Source organism: Elephantulus edwardii, unplaced genomic scaffold, assembly GCF_000299155.1.
Source record: "Elephantulus edwardii isolate Elephantulus edwardi_28Jun2011 unplaced genomic scaffold, EleEdw1.0 scaffold00016, whole genome shotgun sequence".
Lineage (NCBI taxonomy): Eukaryota > Metazoa > Chordata > Mammalia > Macroscelidea > Macroscelididae > Elephantulus > Elephantulus edwardii.
The window spans coordinates 16,848,934-16,860,306 of NW_006399766.1; positions in this window are offsets into that span (position 1 = coordinate 16,848,934).

Sequence of the window (11,373 nt, forward strand, 5' to 3'; positions counted from 1 at the left end):
ATCAACACTCATGGTGACAGCAGTCAAGCAATCAAAAGAAATGTTGCATGGGGACCTCTAAAAAGTGCTGAGGGCAAGTGTCAGTTTAAAGATTAAGATGTGCCTGATCCAAGCCAGGATATTTCACATAGATTCCTATGCATCTGAAAGTTGGGTAATGAATAAGGATGACAGACAAAGAAAGATGATTTTGAATGATGATGTTGGAAAAGTATGCCGAATAATTTGTGGGCTTTCAAAAGAACAAACATGTCTATCTTGGAGGAAGTGCAACCAGGGTGCTCCTTGGAGACAAGAATAGGGAAAGTTCATCTCACATAGTTTGGGCATATTGTTGGGAGGGGCAAGTCCTTGCAAAAGGAAGTGATGCTTGGAAAGGTGAAAGGGCTGAGAAAGAGAGGAAGACCCTAAATAAGATAGATTGACATAATGAGTGTAATGGGCTTGAGCATATCAGAGATGGTTAGGATGGGGCAGGATGGGGCAAGGTTCAGATCTGTTGTTCAGAGGGTGGTTCTGAATAATAGTCAATTTGATGGCATCAAACAACATATTTTTATACTTTTGTAATGAACTGTGTATTGAAAAAAATTATTTCTAAATAAGCTTATGGAGGATGTGGTGGAGGGATGTAGATGTAGCATCTTTGAACCTCAGTTAGTCGGTAAATATTCTGTGTCTACTGGACAGTCGTGGTGCTCTCGATCTTTACATCTTTCATATTTTCCATTTTAAAAGGAGGGAGAATGTTTTGTGGCAGTATTGTTTGAAATAGGAAAGAAATCCAAGATCTAATATACAAAATGAGAACCTAATCCAAATCCATTGGCATAAAATGAATGCCATCTCATAAGACCCCTATAGGGTAGAAAGGGAGTTCTGGTGGCCTGGTGTTTAAGAAGTTGTGCTGCCAACCCAAAGGCAATCAGTTTGAAACAACAAGCTGTTCCACAGGGGAGAGGCAATGTGATTCACAGCCTCTAAAAACCCCACTGGAGAGTCAGCTATGAGTTGGTTCCAACTAAAGGACAATGAGTGAGCAAGGACTTGTTGAGTTGGAACCTATCTATTTAGTGGGACTGGTTAATTAAGTTATCACACAGCCATGCAATGGGATACTAGTGACCATCTTGAAATGAAACAGGTAAATGTGTATATACTAATATGGAATATACTTCAAGATGGAACAAATAAAAGAACAAAAAGAAAACACTAAATAAACAAAACCAGAATAATATTCTCCTGTGTATGTAAATTAGGTCTAATTATACATATGTATTTGCACAGTATATTTCTAGAAGAATCCTTAAGAGATTGAGACGGGTTGTCTTTGGAGAAAGGACTAGATGCTATAGGAGGATGAGGTGGGGATAGACATTCCTTCCTTTTCTAATTCAGAAACAAAAAGAATGCCTTTAAATTAACACAGTAAAATATGAAAATTAATAAAATATAATTATAGAAAAAAAATAAAATAAAATATGGTCCAAAATATGGTCCTAACTTGGGAGGGACTCGAGAGCATTACGCTGAGTGAACTAACACAGTCCCATAAGGACAAATACTGTATAAAACCACTATTGTAGAACAAGTATGAGGATCCAAGAGGGGAAAGGTGGGAGCAGAGGATTGAGGATGTGAGGCAGGGGAGGACACACAATTTGATGGGAGGGAGTGAGGGCAATGGGAAGGATCTAGTGTGAAAAACAATGTATTTGAATTTTGTAAACAAACTAGTATAAAAAAACAATGTAAAATAGAATATATAGGAATGATTGTATGAAAGAATGTAAATCAAAGATTGTATAAAACACAATGTGTATGAGTGAAACATACTGTAAAGTTATTATTATATGAAAATCAAGAAAACTTTTTTTTCAAAGGGGAGAAAGGCTGCATTGGAACAGATGAAGGAAAGACCTGTTTAAAAAGGAATATATGATTAGGCATTACAAGTATGACAACAACCAGAATAAGTGGTATAATGCAAAGAAGGCAGGATGGGAGGAGGTAATTATGCAACAATGAATGAATATTAATAAAAAAGTGAAGTGGGGGAGGTGGAAGAGAGAAAGAGTGAGGAAAATGCAACAATAAATGAATATCCAACTTTTCTGTAAGCTTTCGTTAAAAACACAATTAAAACAAAACATTTTATGAGGGGGGGGAAACAAAACCCAAAAACCCTGCACTTCTTGAGTTAAGCCCTGCTCATTGCCAAAGAGATGTTGGCCACATTTTGCTGACTGGTAGGTTAAGAAGGCATTTTAAAATTATGAGCAAATTGCCCTCATCAGTGCCCTTGCGGTATCAAAGGAAATATTCGCATTTTTCACTCACAAGGGAGAGACCCGCTCCTATTTGAATATTCCCCAGAGGGACTTCTGTTTATAACTAAGCACATGTTTGCAAGGGCTCCTAAATAGGCAGAGGAAATTCGACCTCTGAAACAGCAGATAATCTAAACTTTCTAGTATTGGGTTTGAAAGGCATAAGGTTATTTTTAGGAGCAGCTGGTTAAAATCTTCAATTACCTTTTATGAGGATAACAGGCCTAGTAAAGTGAATTTGTAGTCTCTGCCCATCCAACATGGGAGGTGCTGGAAGAAGTGGGCCTCAAGCGTATTCCGTATGGAGGAGACCCTGGTGGGGAGGTGTGCTATTCAGCCAAAGACGGTGCCTCTCTGGTAGGTCGAATCCACCAGCAGCTCTTCAGGAGACAGATGGCCGCTCTCGTCCTGTGCGATTTTGTGGTGTTTTCTCCGTAGCTGGGTCAGGAGGTAGTGAGTGGAGTTTCGTGTTGTTTCCTACCGCCATTTAAACACTGTGCCTTTGGCTTCCTCTGACCTCCCTCCCAAATCTTGCTGAGAGCGTTTTGCCTAATTTCCCTGCCAACCCAAAGTTTAAAATAACAATACTGATTTGTAAGAGGAGAAGAAATCACTTGCATCATCTCCATTTATAATGTGAAAAAACAAAACAAAAGACGATATTCTTCAATTAACGTGTTCCACATGGACAGCTCCATTATGCCTGCCTAGCGAATGGTGAGTCTCCCATATATACCCCAATTCCTCCAGGTACACAGTTTAACAAGCAGGGAAGAAGCCTTAGGTAGATGGCATGGACAGCTGTAAATCACTGGTAATAAGTGGTTTGTTTTGGGTGTTGTGTTTTGTGGGTGTTTTTTCCCCCTTTCTTTTTTAGTCCTTGGATTTTTTTTTAATTTTTTTTTTTCTTGGATGAAGAGAGTTGGTGGATAAAGCAAAAGCTGCAAAAGGTAAAGGAATGAACTTTTTCTTCCTGACCACACTTTTGCCTGACTTTGTGCTGGACACTTCTAGACTTGTTAAATGATTTCCTCTTCAGTAAAACCAAGTGAGAGGGGTGAGGGTGGGGACCAGCTGCTTGGAACAGAGAAGGCAGAGTGGCGCCCCCCAGATTTGTAACTTGGCCTGCTGGGTAGATGTGATGAGAGACACAGCAGGAGCTGCGGATTTGGAGAAAGGGGTGGGCTAGGCAGAGTTAGGGAGTTCTATTTTCCACAGGATAATTGGTGGGTCAGTAGGTCTTGATGGGTCACGTGGTGCCTGGTGGGTCATGACCTTTTAGCCAGAGAAAGAAACAAACCATCCTTTCTATCCTTCTAAAAATCTTAATTCCCACCATATGTTTTACTGCCCATGGCACATTACAGATCATTGGTCTGTTTTTTAAAAAATACCAGAAAACCCGTATTTCTATTGTTCTGGTCTTTGTACATTGAACACTTATATTAGCAACCGGAAAGGTTTATTTTTATTTTTAAAGTACAACGAACATGGATGTGTCTCATTTACAATAAAAGCTCTGCTCTCAAAGTAGTATATATAGAGATATAGATAAAAAGCATTTATCCTCATAGTTTAAAAAAGCATGATAGAGCTATTTTTCATTAATCATGATAAGATAATTTTTCAAAAGAATCAATCTTATATGACCTTCAAAACACACACACACACATATACACATAGGCATGCACATGCACTCACAAAAAAATTAAAAACCAAAGCTTCTGATGTTGTCAAGGATGTAGAAAAGTCAATGGTCGTTGTCCATGCAACGATGATGGAGATGTAAATTCCTTCAATTAAGTCCATGCACTTAAAAACTCCCATTTGCTGTGGAGTTAAAATTGACTCATAGCTGACCCTCTATTGGGTTTCTGAGACTGTAAATCACAGAGAGAGAGATTACTCATTTTCTCCATCAGATCAGCCAGAGGATTCGAACTGCCAGAGGAGCTCAGTGAGCAGCACAACTCCCTACGCACTACTCCACCAAAGCTCCTTTTAACTACTTTGCTATTCCAGCTTTGTGAGTTTCTCTAACTATATATATACCTGCAAGTACAGAAAACATCATTGAATATGTTCAGTGCGATGCTGAAATCGCAGACAGCTGAAAGCAGCTTAAATAGCTATGAGTAAGGTACTGATTAAATTAATTAAGGTCTATCCAGGCATGGAATAACATACAGCTGTATAAAGAGCATGGAATTCATGTTAATAGTGGAAGAATGATTTGGAAAATAGTAGTAAGAATGGTTGCACAACTTGAAGTATGCAACCAGTGGCACTGAATTATAACTGGCCTTCTACATTTTTTGTCAGATTCCCTCCCTCTAGGTAGTTTGCTGTTGTTGATGATGATGTTGTGTACCATAGAGTCGGAATGAACCCATAGCTGACCCTCTGGAGGGTTTTCAGAGGCAGTTAATTGCACAGGAGGAGCTTGCTCATCCTTCTCCCTCGGAGCTGCTGTAAGAGACCTCTTCAAAGTACTGAAGAGCAACAATGTCATTCTGGAGACTAAGGTGCACCGGATACAGGCAATGGTCTTTGCAATTACTTGTTATGCATTAGAAAGCTGGACAATAACTAAGGATGATAGAAGGCAAATTGATGCCTTTGAGCTATGGTGCTCGAGAAGAATATTGAATATACATCAAGAACTGCTAGGAGAACAAACAAGTTCGTCCTGACGAGGGTGAAGCCAGGCTGCTTCTTGGAGACAAGGATTCTGAAGCTTCGTCTGACATACTTTGGACATGTTGCAAGGCGGGATCAGTCCTTGAAGAGGGATGTCATGTTTGGGAGGGTGGAGGGACAGTGCAAGAGAGGAAGACCCTTTATGAGGGGGATTGATTCAGTGACGGGGGTAATGTGAGTAGGTGTGTTAGAGACAGTGAGATTGGCACAGGATAGAGTAGGGTTTAGGGCTGCTGTAAGAACTCTAAGAAGAATAATGTTGCATCAGGATTTGAAGAAGACTCATCAACAATATTCACTGTGCAGATGACATAGTCTTGACATAGTTTTGCTTATTAAAAGTGAAGAGGGCTAGAAACACTTGCTGCAAATAAAAACTACAGCCTTTAATGAAAGGGTTTCCTTTTTTTTTTCCCAAGGAGAAGAGTGAATGGGGGAGGTGGGTAGGGAGAAAAGTGCAACAATAAATGACTGGAAACCCTATGTCTCTGTACATTTTCATTAAAATTAATTTTTAAAAAACCAAACCTACAGCCTTTAATATTGATTGCATCTCAACATTGTTGTTGTTGATTGCTGTCAAATCGAGCACAACTCATAGCTATTCTATTAAGAAAAGGCCTGAAGCCTTTCTATAACTATTGTAATTTATCTAAGTTCATAGAGTTTCCAGCGGCATGTTGTTTAGGTAGTGGATGCCACTCCTGCTTCCATGTCAAAAATCTTCTTTTCTGGACCAATAAGCAATATCATGATAGATGGAGAAAAGATTGAGTTTGTCAACAACTTCTTCTTACCTGGATCCACAGTCTACACCCTTGGTATCAGCAGTCAGGAAATCGGGAGACTTATTACGTTGAGGAAAGCTAACTTCCCGGGACCTCTTCAAATTACCGAGGAACAATGTTTGAAGAATATGGTGCACCTGATTCTACCATGGTCTTTTCAATCACATGTTGTGTATCTGAAAGCTGAACAATGATGACAGAAGAAGAATTAATTGATGTATTTGAATTATGGTGTTGGAAAAGAGTGCTGAATATCCCATGGACTGCCAAAAGAACAAACAGATAATGTCTTGGGGAAAGTGCAGCTGGAGTGCTCCTTGGTGGCAAGGGTGGCAAAGCTTCACTGCACGTACTTTGGGCATGATGCCGGGAGAAGCTATTCCTTGGAGAGGACATCATGCTTGGAAAGGTGGAGGGACAGGGAAAGAGAAGAAAGCCCTCAACGAGGGTCAACACGTGACTGAAGCAGTAGGTCTCAAGTGTATCAGAGATGATGATGAGAATAGCACAGGACAGGGCTAGGTGTGGATTTGTTGTTCACAGGATCACTATGAGTTGTACTTGACTCAATGGCACCTAACAAAAACATAAAGGAAACATTAGACAAAAGTCCACAACCATTTTCTTAAGACCCTCAGCAAACTAGAAATAGAAGGGAAGTTCCTTAACTCGATAAAAAGGACATCTTTATATTATACACTTTACATTCTATTAGGTATGCTATTATTGTTGTTAGGTGCTGTCATGTTGAATACAACTCACAGCGACTCTATGAACAATAGATCAGAACCCTTTTTAGTCGTATCCTTTGCCATCCACATTATCTCTGACAAACTTGAGCCCATTGTTGCCGTCATCATAACAATCCCTCTTATTAAAAGTTGTCAACTTCTGCTGACCCTTTCTAAGAAATAGTCCCTCCTAACAACATGCCCAAGGTATGTGAGATGAAGCTTTGTCATCTTTGCCTCCAATGAACATTCTGGGTGCACTTCACTAAGACCTGTTTGTTTTCTAGGCAGTCCATGGACTATTCCGCACTCTTCTCCAACAACACTCAAAGGTATTGATTCTTCTCCTGTCATCTTTGTTCATTGCCCTCAAATGCATAGCAGGTGATTGAAAAGAGCATGACTTGAATCAGGCTCACTAGTCTTCAAATTGACATGATTGCTCTTCAGTAACTTGGCAAAGTCCCTAACAGGACTTGTCCAATGCAATATGTCTCCTGATCTCCTGAATGCTAGTACCAAGGGTGTTAATTATGAATCCAAGTAAGATAAAATAATTGACAACTTCAATCTTTTCTCCATCTACCATGATGTTGTCTATTTGTCCAGTGTTGGTATTGTTGTACCATCAATTCAGAACTGACCCACAGCTGACCCTCCAGTGGATTTTCAGAGGCAGGAAATTACACAGTTGAAGATAATCCATCTTTCTCCCACAGAACAACTGCTGTATTAGAACCGGGTACCTTTGGAATTGCTGCATATTTGTTGTTCCCCCCCCCAGTGTTGATATTAGCTGTGAGTTTTTCCATAGATTGTCTTTATCAAGTTGAAGAGGTTCCTTTCTGTTTATAACTTGTTTTTCATGCCCCTCCACCTTTGAATGGCAAACAAGTTTGTTTGCTTTTTTTTTTTTGTGCATGTACCATCAAATTGGATCTGACAGAGCATCTGGTGAATTCAAACCACACACCTCTGGGATTGCAGTGCAGCTTTTGCCATTAGGCCACCAGAGCTCCCTTGTTTGCTTTTTTAAATTCATTCATTGTTGCGCATTTTCCTCCCTCCTCTTTCCTCCCCTCCCCCTAGTCCACTTTGCAAGGCACATCATGTTCCAGACTGTTATCATACTGTTGAGGATTTCTATCATGAAAGTGAATTTTGTAAGAATATTTTTGTGCATCTATTAAAATTATTTTGTGGTTTTTATCATTAATATTTTTGTTGCAGATTCCTTTTTAAATATTGTCCCAGCCTTGTATCAGTGGAATAAACTCTGCTGGGTCAGTGTGTAATCTCTTTTACAAATTGCTGAATTTTATTTGCTAACATTTTGTTAACACTGTTTGCATCTAAATGCATTTAGTTTTCAATCTCTTTGACTGCCAGGAAATCATTAGCTTCAGAAAGAAAATTGGCAAGTGTTCCTTCCTCTTCTGTTTTCTCTATTAGGTTGTGTAGAACTGATGTTAATTCTTTAAATGTTTGGTAGAATTCTCCAGTGAAACCATCTGTATCTGGAAATTTCTTTTTGGAGGGTATTACAATATGAATGCAATTCCCTTAATATTAATAGTGTTATTAAAATCCTCTATTTTTTTAATTTTTAAAAAATTTTTATTGTATTATTTTTATGTGTACCGTCAAATCAGATCTGACAGGTACAGGAGGAGATTGCCGCCTCCTTCTCCAGCAGAGAATCTGGTGGATTTGAACAGCATACCTCTGGGATTGCAGTGCAGCGTCTTGCCACTAGGGCCACCAGAACTCCCTTTAAATCCTCTATTTTCTATTGGGTGTATTATAGTGGCTTTTTACTTCCACAGGATTTATCAATTTCTAATTTGTCAAATGTTTAATAGTTGACTATATTCTTTTATTATTATTTTGATATCTGAAAGCTCTGTAGTGATAATGCTTTTCATTCCTGCTATTGATAATTTGTGTCAGTCTTCCTAGAGGTTTATAAATTTAATTCTTTTCAAAAAAACAAGCTTTTGTTTCCTCGATTTCTTCCTTTATGTATGGTTTTTCTCTTTTCAATTTCATTGATTTTTACTCTTTATTTCCATCCTTCTACTTCTTTTGAATTTATTTTGCTCAGTTTAAATGTGAGGTTTTAGTGTTATACATTTCTCTGTACATTACTTCCACTGCACTCCACAATTTTGTTATCTTTTCATTCAGTTTAATATGTTTTTACATTTTGCTGAGATTTCTCTGACTCAGATTATTTTATGAGTGTGCTATTTATATTTTACATTTTTTATCATTCTACTCTTTTTTCTATTGTGATTTTAACAAAAATTAACAGAAGAGTTACATTTTCATTCATTCATTCTTGCACGTTTTCCACCCTGACATTTCTCCATGCTCCCAGTACACTTTTTTCTTTGGAAAAAAACGTATTTCATTGTTATACATTTCCCCATCCCTCCAACCCACTTTACTATGAAGCTCTCATTCTAGGCGCTTGTCATACCAATTATACCTAATCATATATATATATATATATATAATTTTTTAAATACAGTTCTCTCCCTGTTCTGTTTCAATGCATTGTACATTATTTACCCTTCTTTCTCCAGGTCTCTTTTTTTTTATTTTTTTCCCCCAGGTCTCTTTTTGTTTCTTGTACTTTTCTCTGAATAAGTCTTTTGTGTTTCTGGTTAGACTTACTCCCAAGTATTTAATCTTGTGGTTAGCTCTTGTGATGGGTATTGTTTATCTTAGCTCCAGTTCTGTATTCTCTTTGTCAGAGAAATCCAAGTGATTTTTGTATATTGATCTTGTATCCTGCCACTCTGCTGAATTGGTCAGCTATTCCCAGTAGTTTTCTTGCTGAATCTTTAGGGTTTCCTAAGTATACTATCATATCATCTGAACATAGAGATAATTTTACCTCCTCTTTGCCAATTTGCATACCTCTTATTTCCTTCTCTTGTCTTATTGCTACCACTAAGACTTCTAATACAATATTGAATAGAAGAGGTGATCATGGGCATCCTTGCCTAGTTCCTGTTCTCAAGGGGAATGCCTTTAACCTCTCTCCTTTAAGAACAACATTGGCTCTTGGGTTTCTGTATATACTCTTTAGTACGTTTAGGAAATTCCCTTCTATTCCTATTTTGTTTTAATCAGGAAAGGGTGTTGGATTTTGGCAGAGTACTTTTCTGCATCAATTGACAACAGGATCATGTTGTTCTTTGCTTTGTTAATGTGATGAATTACATTGATTGTTTCTCATATGATGAACCATCCTTGCATACCTGTTACGAATCCCAGTTGGTCATGGTGAATTATTTCTTTGATGTATCATTGGATTCTATTGGCCAGGATTTTATTCAGAATTTTAACATCTATGTTCACGAGAGATACAGGACTATAGTTTTCTATTTTGGTGGTGACTTTATCTGGTTTTGATATCAAGGTTATGTTTGCTTCATTCCATCTTTTTCTATTTTCTGAAATAGTTTATGTAGAACTGGTGACAGTTCTTCTCTGAATGTTTGATAAAATTAACTTGTAAAACCATCTATCTGGTCCAGGGTTGTTTTTTCTTTTTTGGTCTGAAAGTTGTTCTATTACCTTTTCAATTCCTTCTTTTGTAATGGGTCTGTTCACATGTTCAATTTCAGTTTGTGTCAGTTTAGGTAGGTTATGAATTTCTAAGTATTTGTCCATTTTCACTAGGTTTTCATATTTGTTTGAGTATAGTTTTCCATAATAGTCCATTGTTAACCTTTTTATTTTAATTGGTTCTGTTATGACATTACCTGTTTCACCTTTTATTCAGATTATTTCTATCTTTTTCTTCTTTTCCTTGTTAGTTTTGTGAGTGGTTTGTTGATTTTATTGACCTTTTTGAAGAACCAACTCCTGGTTTTGTTGATAGTTTCAATTGTTTTTCTGTCTTCTATTTCATTTATTTCTGCCTGAATTTTATAATTTCAGGTTTTTTGAATGGTGTTGGATTTTCTTGCTGTTCTTTTTCAATTCGTTGGAGATGATGGGTTAGAGAGTCAATGGTAATTTTTTCCTGTCTTGTCATGTGTTTGCTTATTGCTATAAATTGACCTCTAATTACTGCTTTGGCTATTTCCTAGGAGTTTTGGTAAGTCATGTTTTCATTGTCATTTGTTTCAAGAAACTTTTAAATTTCATTTTATATTTCTTCTAGTACCCAGTCATGTTCAAGCAAGGTGTTGTTCACCTTCCAAATGTATGTGGTTTATTTTTCCTTCTCTATCCTCTTGTTTCTAATTTTGTAGCATTTTGGTCTGAGAAGTTGCTATGTATTATATCTATGCTTTTAAATTTATTGATGCTTGTCTTGTGGCCCAAGATGTGATCTATTCTGGAGAACATTCCACACACATTGGAGAAGAAGGTATACTGTGCCTTTTGGGGTGCATTAGCTTATAAACATCCATGAGGTAGTGTTGGTTTATTTCTTCTGCATCTTTGTTGAGTTTCTTTCTGGAAATTCTATCTTTTCTTGAGAGTGATATGTTGAAGTCTCCAACTACTATATTAGTGTTGTTTATTTCCTTTTTTCATTTTTGTTAATGTTTGTTTTATATATTTTACACGTCTTTCATTTGATGCATAGATATTTATTATTGTTATATCTTCTTGTTCTATTGACCCCTTAATCATTATGTAGTGAACTTCCTTGTCCTTTATGATGATTTTTGCATTGAAATCTATTTTATCAGAAATTAATATCACCACTCTTGCTTTTTTCTGGTTGGCCTTTGCTTGGTTTATTTTGGTTTTATTTCCCCCCCCACACACACACACACTTTTTTATTTTTAGTCTTT